The sequence below is a fragment of the Rattus norvegicus genome, chromosome X (assembly GCF_036323735.1).
Source record: "Rattus norvegicus strain BN/NHsdMcwi chromosome X, GRCr8, whole genome shotgun sequence".
In the NCBI taxonomy this organism is placed as follows: Eukaryota; Metazoa; Chordata; class Mammalia; order Rodentia; family Muridae; genus Rattus; species Rattus norvegicus.
The window spans coordinates 17209768-17221234 of NC_086039.1; the positions used below are offsets into that span (position 1 = coordinate 17209768).

Consider the following 11467-nt stretch of genomic DNA (forward strand, 5'->3'; position numbering starts at 1 on the left):
GGACTCTGGGCCATCGTGGACACAGTGTGACAACGTTTATACTAGACACAAAGTCTGATGACTTGTCACCTTTGAAAAACTGAGCAAGAACTCAAGTGGTAGGATTGTCATGAATCCAAGGCCATCAAGGGCTACATAGTGGAAGAGGGGAGGGGAAGTGAGGCAGGGAGAGATCTGATCTCAAAAATAAAAATAATTGTATTCCTTTTAGAGATAATCTAGAATGGCTATGGCTCTATAAAAGCCATATATATATATATATATATATATATATATATATATATATATACACACACACACACACACATACACATACATATATATACCTGGCCCCAAAAGAAGCTCAGCTCTCACACCTTGCAGATACCCCTTATCTGCACTTGATCTTAGCCAAAAGGCCGAGAAGCGATGACATCCCTTATCAGAATAGCAAGTCTACTCAGAACTGCTGTCATATAGGTTCCTGGTCTTGTTTTGCTAAGAGATCCCAGGTTTACACCCTCATAGAAACAGCTGCCCTGATTGGTGAAGGAAGCACAGGCTAGCTCTGAGACCCTATGGAACTAGACCTCTTCTTCACTCCCTGTAAACTCCCTCTCTCTCCCCCCTCCCTTATTCCCTCTCTGTCTCCTCTCTTCCTTTCCCTGTGTCCCTCCATCTCCCAGTTTTTCCTTATCTCCCTCTCCTGTGGTCTCATGCAGCCCAGGCTGGCCTCAAACTTGGCAGTTCAAGCTTCTGTCTAGTTGTTTTGTTTTTCTCGATTTTTCTGAGTCAGTGTCTCAACTCTGTATGTGACCCAGGTTGTCTTTCTGCTCAGGAAGTATCCCAAATTCTAGCCTTGAACTCATGGCAATCCTCCTGCTTCAGCCTTGCAGATGCCGGGACTTCAGGCATGAGCCACTGCACCTGGAAGGGGGCCCTTTCTCGAATAATTCACAGGGAGCCTATCCTGATCTGGATAAGAGCAGCAGTCCCTACCTTTGCCCATTCAGGAATCTCTGACCACAGGCAGTAATCGCTGATCCGCCATATCACCCACCCATGAAAGGGATGCCCGTCCTGACCCCAGCGAGCCTCAATCTCTCTGATTATGTCTGGACCTCCATACCACTGGACTGCCTCTCTGCCCTCCATGAAGCATTTTAAATACAGCTCACTCGTGATAAACCGATTTCTGACTTTTACAGATCTGATTTTTCTCTATAGAAATTTCCATTCTCAGCTGCTCCAGGAACTCTGGTCACGTGTAAAGGTTTTTGCTTTCATTGTCAGTGATAAGACCACTACCTGGACAGCAACGCAGACTTCCCACCTTCCAGTACTGCAGAACCCAGGATTCAACTTGTAACACAGACTTTTGTTTAGAACTTATTCAAAAAAGGCCTTTCTGAGCTGGGCATAGTGACACTTGACTGTAATCCCAGCACAGTCTCCTGCAGAGGCAGGTGGATGTCTATGGATACAAAGCCAGCCTGGTCTGGGCCAGCTAGGGCTACATACTGAGACCCTGTCTCAAAACGAAACGGCAGAGGGTGTTGGAGAGATGTCTCAGCAGTTCAGAACACTGGTTACTCTTCCTGAAGACCCAGGTTGGATTCCCAGCACTCACAAGCACCCTTAACACCATTTCTAGGGGATTTGAGGCCCTCTCCTTCAATACCAGGCATGCACATACAGACAGGCAAAACACCATGTAGATAAAATGAATTAATCTGTTGCTTGCAAAAAGCCAGCTTGGCCTACATAGCAAGATCCTGTCAGAAATAATAGCGGGGATAGCTGTGTTGAGTCTCTCCTGTGAGCCCTGCCAATCTTCATTAAGAACCGGTGGCTTCGGGGTTGGGGATTTAGCCCAGTGGTAGAGCGCTTGCCTAACAAGCGCAAGGCCCTGGGTTCAGTCCCCAGCTCCAAAAAAGAAAAAAAAAAAAAAAAAGAACCGTGGCTTCACTGCTTACTGCATAGCTGCCCTGTGATGGTACCTCACAAGGCTCCCTGTCCTGGCCGTTACAAGAAGCTGTCTCAGGACAGCTGACCAGACTGTGTAGCAAATCCTTTTTCTGAACCTCAACAGAAACTTTTTCTTTTTTCAAAAGAAACTCGTCTCTTTACAGCAATGTGAGCTCTCACGTTTTCTAGGAACTTGAGTCTCTCTAGAAATGGTCTCCTATCGAGAATGCAGCTCACTGAAAGAGCACTTGCCAAGAATGTGCAAGGCTATGTATGGGTTACACTTATGTGGTAAAGAAAAGCCGGGGCTGGGGATTTAGCTCAGTGGTAGAGCACTTACCTAGGAAGCGCAAGGCCCTGGGTTTGGTCCCCAGCTCCGAAAAAAAGAACCAAAAAAAAAAAAAGAAAGAAAGAAAAGAAAAGCCACGGGACTGGTTAGCAGCGTTAACTACTAGAATCAACAGTATAGACATTTAAGCAAGAAGCCTTTGAAAGGCCTGGGGATGTATCTCTGTTGACAAGGCGTTTGCTTAAGCCCTGAGTTCAACCCCCAGCACCGCACATGCACATACAAACACAGAAAGGCACGGTGGCAAATACCTGTAATTCCAGCACTTGGAGACAGAAGAAGCAAGAGGATCAGAAACAGGACCTTTGCGTTCTCCGAAGCAAGCCTGGCCAGGCCTTACCCTGGAAGGCTTGCTTTAATCTGTATGAGATTCCACTGTATTGTTTCATTTTGTGTTTTGAAAGGGTTTCTCTGTGTCCTGGAACTCTATCAGTAGACCAAGCTGGCCTCAAAACTCAGAGAATCTGTCTGCCTCCGCCTCCTGGTGCTGGCATTGAAGGCACGCAGCACGGCTATAGTCCTGTGGGCCCACTGTTTTGAACTGAAATGAGAAACAGTCTTGGAAGTAACCACAGTGCAAGCTCCTCACAGGACTGTATGATTCCAAGAAGCTCCACCCGGAGCTGTAGAGAAACTCTGCCTTTAAGCTCAATAGGAACCTTCAATTAATCTTTTTAGATGGACCTAAGGAGTGAATCAATATGAAAACACCAAAACTGTCTTGTTCTTGTTAAGTAATCCAGATTCCAATCTGGACGTGAGGGCACACACTTGAAGTCCAAACCACTTGGCTTCTGGGTTTTGTTGTTATTGTTTATAGTACCAGAGATGCGACCTGGGGCCTCACATGTCCTAGGTAAAACACTAGCAGTAACTACATCCCCAGGTGTAAAATGTCTTGTGTTTTCTCTCCCTCCCTCTATCCCTTCCTCCGTCTCTCCCATTCTTCCTTCTAGTATATGCTAAGTAAATTACATGCTAAGCTATATCCCTGGTATATGCCCTAGCTACTCAGAAGGCTGAGGCAGAAGGATCCCTGAGGCTGAGAATTTGGGGCTAGCCTGGACAACATGGTGAGATTTCACTAAGACCAAGACCTCAATTTGATCCCCAAAACTCTGGTAAATCAGGTCATCCTGGGGGAGCCTACTTATAATCCCAGTACTGATGGAAACAGGCAAACCCCTGGAGCTTCCTGGTAAATTCACTTAGCCTATTTGCGGGGGTTCCAACCAGTGAGAGAGACTATCATAAAAATGTGCTGTGTCTGACAAACAATACCTGAAGTTATGCCCTGGGCTTTACACCCATGCACATTCCCCTCTACACACAGTAACACACGTACACAGACACATATGCATGCATGCCAGGAAAAGAAGCCACGTAAGCCACAATCTGAATTGCCATAGACATTTGTCTGGAACTTGCATTAGAACCTTCAACTTGACACATACAGGATTTCATAATCTGTTTATTTCCGGGAACTTTGTTCCAATACTATACAGAAACACCAGGATTTTTGAAAAAAGATCGGTGAATCTTTGGGATATTTTTACACTAGGTGGTTCCTGTGGGTTGTAAGGAATGCCCATATTGTGAACTATTTTATGTTGGGCACCAAGGTTTTTAAATGCAGAAGAGTTAAAGCAAGAGCATTGCTTGTCTTGTGGCACCATGATGGTCCACGGAAGCAAGTGGCAGTGTGCAATACTATGGTTTTAGAAGCATCGCCTGTAAAAACGGACGCATAAATAAAATGGGAACAGACATTAACAGAAACATGCGCAGATCTCATTCTCCTAAAAGAGTAGACATGAGGAACATCCATGTGGCAAAAGGCATTGGTCCATCACCTTCAGGGCTAAAGTTGTCATACGTGACACCTGGCTTATTATATTGTAATCCTCTGGCTTAACCAATCACTGAAAGCCACTGTTCTGGCTTTAAAGATTTATTTATTCTATATAAGTACACTGTAGCTGTCTTCAGACACACCAGAAGAGGGCATCAGATCCCATTACAGATGGTTGTGAGCCACCATGTGGTTGCTGGTATTTGAACTCAGGACCTCTGGAAGAACAGTCAGTGCTCTTACCCACTGAACCATCTCTCCAGCTTGGGATTTTTATTTTTTTTTTTTTATTTATTTTACGTATATGAATACACTGTAGCTGTCTTCGTGACACCAGAAGAGGGCATCGGATCTCATTGCAGATGGTTGTGAGCCACCATGTGGTTGCTGGGATTTGAACTCAGGACCTCTGAAAGAGCAGTCAGTGCTCTTAACCACTGAGACATCCCTCCAGGCCATAATCACATATCTTAATATGTATAGAAAAATAGAAAAGTAGTTCCTTCACATCCTTCCCTCTTCCTCCGCGATGCCTCAAACATCTTTTGTTTGTTTTGTTTTCTTCTAGACCAGGTTTTTCTATGTAACAGCCCTGGCTGTTCTGGAATTCGCTCTACAGACCAGGCTGGATTCGAACTGGTCTCTGCCTGAGTGCTGCATGTCTCTAATTTACCAGCTAAGATAGTCATTCTCCTGAGACCAGACAGGAAACACACACTTGAACCTACAGAGAAAATCCTGTCCCAGGGCTGCGGGTGCAGCTTAGGGGCAGAGAACTTGTTTAGCATGCTTGAGTCCCTGGGTCCCATCCCTATCCCTGCAAAAGGAAACAAATGTCAGCCACTGTGATTTGTAAATCAATAGAATTATTTTTCAAGAATTATTTTGAATTATGTGCAGAGTGTCGCCTACCACTTCTAAGTCTGTGCCACAAAAGCTTCTTATGCGAACTTCTGCCACCAACTTAACAGTGATGAAAGTTATCATAAAATGAAATTTTTCTGGGTCCATGAATTACCAACAGTCAACATTCTGATTGGGTTTTAGGTGAGAAAGAAATATTTACTTGTACTGACTGTTCTTCCCCATAATTTCTTTTTAATCACATTACATTCCAATCATAGCCCTAGCTCCCACCTTTCCTCCTAGCCCTCCCCCTGGTTTTGTGTCTACTTGACACAAACTAGAGACATCACAGAGAAAAGAGCTTCAGTTGAGGAAATGCCTGTGTGATCCAGCTGTAAGGCATTTTCTCAATTAGTGATCAGTGGGAAAGGACCCAGCCCATTGTGGGCAGTGCCATCCCTGGGCTCGTGTCCTGGATTCTATAAAAAAGCAGGCTGAGCAAGCCAGGGGAAGCAAGTCAGTGAGCAGCACCCCTCCATGGCCTCTGCATCAGCTCCGGCCTCCAGGTTCCAGACCTGTTTGAGTTCCCGTCCTGACTTCCTTCAATGATGAAGTATGATTTGGCAATATACGCCAAATAAATCCTTTCCTCCCCAGCTTGCTTTTTGGTCATAGTGTTTCATCACAGCAATAGAAACACTAAGACACTTGTTAAGCCCCTGAGTTTCTTTTAGCAATTAGCATAGCATAATACTTAGCTCAATTAATAACAATCCTTGATCAGGAATTGCACGAACCCCGCTCTTATTTAAGATCAAGCTAACCTTGATCTTACATGTAGCCAAGGCTGATGTTGAACCTTTTGCCTCTACCTCTCAAGGGATTCCAGGCATATAAAGCTCTGGCTTCTGAAAATGCTAGGCAAGCACTCTATCAACTGAGCCACATCCCGCAGCCCAATGTCTCTGTGAACATAAGCATGGAGTGTATACAGACTAGGGTAATAGGGTAACCACCTGAGTTCTTTCTAGCAATCTGGAGCTAGAGATGGCTCACGATGCACTAAAATGCCTGTGGTGAAAGCATGAAAATTTGAGTTGGATCCCCAGAACTTAACATTTGTTTGTTTAAAGCCAGGATCTAGGGAGCATGGCATACTCATAAAGGTACATATATATATAACAAAAATGACTAAAATGCCATGTTAAAAGTCAGTATACTGGGTTGGGGATTTAGCTCAGTGGTAGAGCGCTTGCCTAGCAAGCGCAAGGCCCTGGGTTCGGTCCCCAGCTCCGGAAAAAAGAAAAAAAAAGTCAGTATAGCATGCACCTGTAATCCCCATACCAGAGAGGCAAAAACAGAAGGATTTCTGGGGCCTGCTGGCCAGCAATCTAGATAAGTTAGAAAGCTCAAGTTCAGACTCTATCTTACCAGGGGCTGGTGGCACACGGCTTTAATCTCAGCACTTGGGAGGCAGATGAGAACAGATCTCTGAGTTCAAAGCCAGCCTGGTCTACAGAGAGACCTAGGAGTTCTGGGACAGCCAGCGCTACATAGTTACCTTGATGAGAAAAGAAAAAAGATTTAAAAATAAAGTGGAGGGGATGGGGGACTGGAGAGACAGCTTCATGGTTAAGAGTACTTGCTGCAAAACCATAGGGGGCCTGGGTTCAGATACAAGCACTCATATGACAAGGGGTTCTGGTTTCATGGATGCCTGTAACTTGAGTGCTGGGGTAGGGGATGGGGCTTGCTGGTGTTAGCCTAGCCTATGTATATGTGTATATATGTATATGTATATTAGATAGATAGATAGATAGATAGATAGATAGATAGATAGATAGAGATACATATGACTTCCATATTCAGGGAGAATCCATCTCAAAGGAATAGAGTAGATTGTGAGACATATAACAAACATCTGACAACCTCCTCTGGCCTCTGCACATGAGCATACAGTGCACCAACATACCGCACTCAGAGATACACACACAAAGAGAAAAGGAGTTTGAAAAAAATAAGGTAGAGACTGATTGAAGGCATCTAAAGTTGACATCTGGCCTTCTCCACTTGCATACACAGACACACATATGAATCGTCATTCTGAATTTTCAAAGGAACCAATAGTCTAGAACATTCTAGAAACCATGGACTTGTCCTTCTCTGCAGAAGCAAGAGTACAAGAAGACCCCCTGACTTTGCTCTTCCCAGGAGCATGTTTGGCTCCATAGAGAGATGGCCTAGTGGTTAAGAGCACTGACTCTTCCAGAGGTCCTGAGCTCAATTCCTAGCAACCACATGGTGGCTCACAACCATCTGTGATAGGATCTGATGCCCTCTTCTGGTGTGTCCGAAGTCAGCTACAGTGTACTCACATATATAAAATAAATCAATCTTTAAAAAAAAAATAGCAGCTTGATGTGACCCTATCCATAAGCCCCTGTCCTCACAAAAGGAATACTTGTCCTCAAGGAGAAGTGGGACCTTTGCTGTCTGAGTTAGGGTTTCTATTGTTGTGATAAACACTATGACCAAAAGCAACTTGGGGAGGAAAGGGATTATTTCACTCACAGCCCCATATCATCATCAAAAGCAGAGAGGGCAGAACTCAAGCAGGGCAGGAACCTGGAAACAGAAGCAGAGATCATGGAGGGCTGCCGCTCATCAGAGCTTGTTCAGTCTGCTTTCAAGTTGTACCAAGGACCACCAGTCCATGGATGGCACCACCCACAATGACCTGGTCCCTCCCCATCAATCACTAATTAAGAAAATACCTTACAAGGTTCCTTACAACCTGCTTTGTTTTTTTATTTAGTTTATGTATATAAGTGCTCTATCTGCATGATAGTTAATACCTGGTAGGCTGGCCTACAACCTCTGTTGTTTTTGTTTTTTATTTAATTTATGTATGTGCATGCTCTATCTGCATGATACCCTCATGCCAGAAGAGGGCATCAGATCTCATTACAGATGGTTGTGAGCCACCCTGTGGTTGTCGGGATCTGAACTTAGGACCTCTGGAAGAGCAGTCAGTGCTCTTAACCTCTGAGCCGTCTCTCCAGCTTGATTCTTTTGGTTTGTTTGTTTGTCTGTTTGTTTCTTAGTTTTTGGAGACAGGGTATTCTCTGTGTAGCTCTAGTTACCCTGAAACTTGCTTTGTAGAGCAGGCTGGCCCTTGAACTCAGAGATCTGCCTGTCTCTGCCTCCCCAGTGCTGGGATTAAATACGTGTGCCAGCACACTGGCTTACAACCTGATCTTATGGAGGCGTTTTCCTAATTGAAGTTCCCTCCTCTCAGAGGACTTTAGCTTGTGTCAAGTTAACATAAAACTATCGAGCACAATTGACCATCTGTCAACTGACCATGCAAGCACATCACTATTCACAGCCTTTCCTTTCTCACTCGTCCCCAAGATCTCACAGTAAAAATATGAAGAACTTTTGAAAAACAACAATCTTTACAAATGCAAACACATTACAAATTCAGTCTCTTTAAAATAGGCATCGCTTCTCGGCCTTTTGGCTAAGATCAAGTGTAAAATAGCCAATCTCTCGTAAAGTCCAACATCTTTTAAAATGCAAAGTCTCTCAATTGTGGATCCCTGTAAAATCAAAAATAAATTAATACTTTCTTACTTCGAGAGGGAAGAACCAGGGCACAGTTGCAATTAAACCAAAACAAACCTAAATCCCATAAAGAATTCAATGTCCACTGTCTGGCATTCACTCACGTTCTCCTGGGTCCCTCCGAGGCTTGGGTCTCCTCTGGCTCTGCTCTCTGCAGCACACACTGTTCTTGGTGGTCATCCCGAGGTCCCGGCGTCTCCAAAAATGCAGGGGTCTCTGCTACAACTGGGCTGCACGGTCACCAATAGCCTCTCACAGGCTCTCTTCATGGTGCCAAGCCTCAACTTCTCTCCATGACCCCATCAATCTTAGGGCTTCATTTGCTACTGAGGCTGCCCTTTCAACAATGGCCTCTCCTGGCCTCTCCCAGTGCCCAGCCTCAGCTGCTCTCCATGACCCCTTCATGTCTTCAAAACCAGTACCACCTGGGTGACTCTGACACTGCCAAGTTCAGCTGATAGCACAAGGTACAAATGTAGCTGCCTCTGGAACATAGCTTTTCTTCCTTCCTTCCTTCCTTCCTCTCTCTCTCTCTCTCTCTCTCTCTCTCTCTCTCTTTCTTTCTTTCTTTCTTTCTTTCTTTCCCTGGCTGTCCTGGAACTCACTCTGTGAGTCAGGCTGGCCTCAAACTAGAGAGATCTAAATGTATGTACCACTTCCACCCGGCATTAAGATTCATTTTATATTTTGTCTGTTGGTCTCTTATTTTAAGATTTATTTATTTATTATACATAAGTACACTGTTGCTCCCCTCAGACACACCAGAAGAGGGCATCAGATCCCTTTACAGATGTTTGTGAGCCACCATGTGGTTGCTGGGATTTGAACTCAGGACCTCTGGAGGAGCAGTCAGTGCTCTTAACCGCTGAGCCATCTCTCCAGCCCTGATCTCCTCTTAATCACCATTAATTTCTCATCTCCACCTGAGCAGCACTGGAAATCCCAGCAAGGCAAAGGGCTTGCTTAAGCAGTTCTGCTATCTTGTTAAATCTTCAGCCCCAACTGACCAGAACCATAGAATATTAATTCAAAATAACAAATGGCCCCAGTTGTGTCTTTAAACTTCTGTCACTTCACAAGCCAGACCTCTATCATCCACATTGCCCTCAAAAGTCTCATCTTCCAACCTTTTACACAATGGCTCATCAAACACTGATGAACACCCTCCCCCAAACGACATTGTCAGGGTTGCCGCAGCAATGCCCCTAAGACCAACTTGTCTCAGGGTTACTATTGCTGTTATGAAACACCATGACCAAAAGGAACTTGGGGAAAAAAGGGTTTATTTCGCTCACAGTTCCACATAATAGCTTATCAAAAGCAGTGAGAACAGGAATTCACAGGGCAGGACCCAGAAGGCAGGTGCTGATGTAGAGGTCATGAAGGGTGCTAATTGCTGCCTTGTTCAGCTTCCTTTCTTATAGAACCCAGGACCGCCAGCCCAGGAGTGGCACCACCCACAATGCACTGGGCCCCTCCTCAACAATCACTTATTAAGAAAATGCCTCAGGAGAGGCGACCTGCAATACTAGCCAAAACAATAGATCATTGCCTATCCCATCCTCAGAGGCTTCATTTAGCACCTGATGGAAGCAGATAGAGACTTGCAGCCAAGAATTAGCCAGTTCTGGAAATCCCAAGGAAGCAGGAGGAGGAAGGGTTGCAGGAGCCGGAAGGGTCAAAGACACCATGAGAACACTTCCCTCAAAAACAACTAAGCAGGGCTCATAGGGGCTCAAAGTCACTGAACCAACAACCAGGGAGCCCGCATGGGACTTCCCTAGGTTCTCTGCACATATGTTACGGTTGTCCAGCTTGGTATTCTTGTAGGAATTCTAACAATTAGAGTAGGGGCTGTCGCTGACATTTTTGCCTGCTTCAGGGATCCTTTTCCTCTTACTAGGTTGCCTTGTCCAGCCTTGATGTGAGGGCTGTGCCTGGTCCTATTGCATCTTGTGCGGGTTTGGTAGATGTCCCTGGAAGGCCTATTCTTTTTCTGAAGGGAAAATGGAGGAAAAGTGGACCTAGGGGAGAGTGGATTGGGAAGGGGTGAAGGGAGGGCAAACTGCTATTGAGATGAAGAAAAAACTGAGAAGAAGAAAAAAGATTGATACAAATAAGCATCTTCAAGGTATCTAAGAATAGAAATGTAACCATTTAGGGAGGGAGAAAGCCCTTAAAGGCCTGCCTACGACCTGTCCTTACAGAGGCATTTTCTTTTCTCTGGGATTTTAGAGACAAGGTTTCTCTATATAGCCCTGGCTGTCCTGGAATCCATTCTGTAGACCAGGCTGGCCTCCAATCAGAGACCCAACTGCCTCTGCCTCCTGAGAGATGGGATTAAAGGCAAATGCCAGTATCGCTTGGCAATCTTATGTTTTTAAAGCAGAGGTTCTCAAACCTTCTTAATGCTGTGACCCTTTAATACAGTTCTTCATGGTGTGGCGACCCCTCCCACCATAAAACTGTTTTTTTTTTGGTTTTTTTTTTTTTTTGGTTCTTTTTTTCGGAGCTGGGGACCGAACCCAGGGCCTTGCGCTTCCGAGGCAAGCGCTCTACCACTGAGCTAAATCCCCAGCCCCCACCATAAAACTGTTTTAGTTGCTACTTCATAACTGTAATTTTGCTACTGTTATGAATGGTAAGGTAAGTATTTTTGGAGATAAAGGTTTGTCAAGGGGGTCACAACCCACAGGCTGAGAAGCACTGTTTTAAATTGTTGGACTAGAGAATGGCTCAGTGCTAGATTCCTTGCACTCACATCAAAGGATTCATGAACACTTCTTACTCCTCCTCCTGGAGGATCCCATGTCCTTTCTTGGCCTCCTTAGGCTCTGACATATACA

General features: G+C 44.9%; 1 pseudogene; it reads right to left on the reverse strand.

Moving 5' to 3' along the window:
* Window positions 1–208: 208 nt before the first annotated feature.
* On the reverse strand, window positions 209–410 carry LOC120099530 (U2 spliceosomal RNA; annotated as a pseudogene).
* Between the last annotated feature and the right edge of the window lie 11057 nt (window positions 411–11467).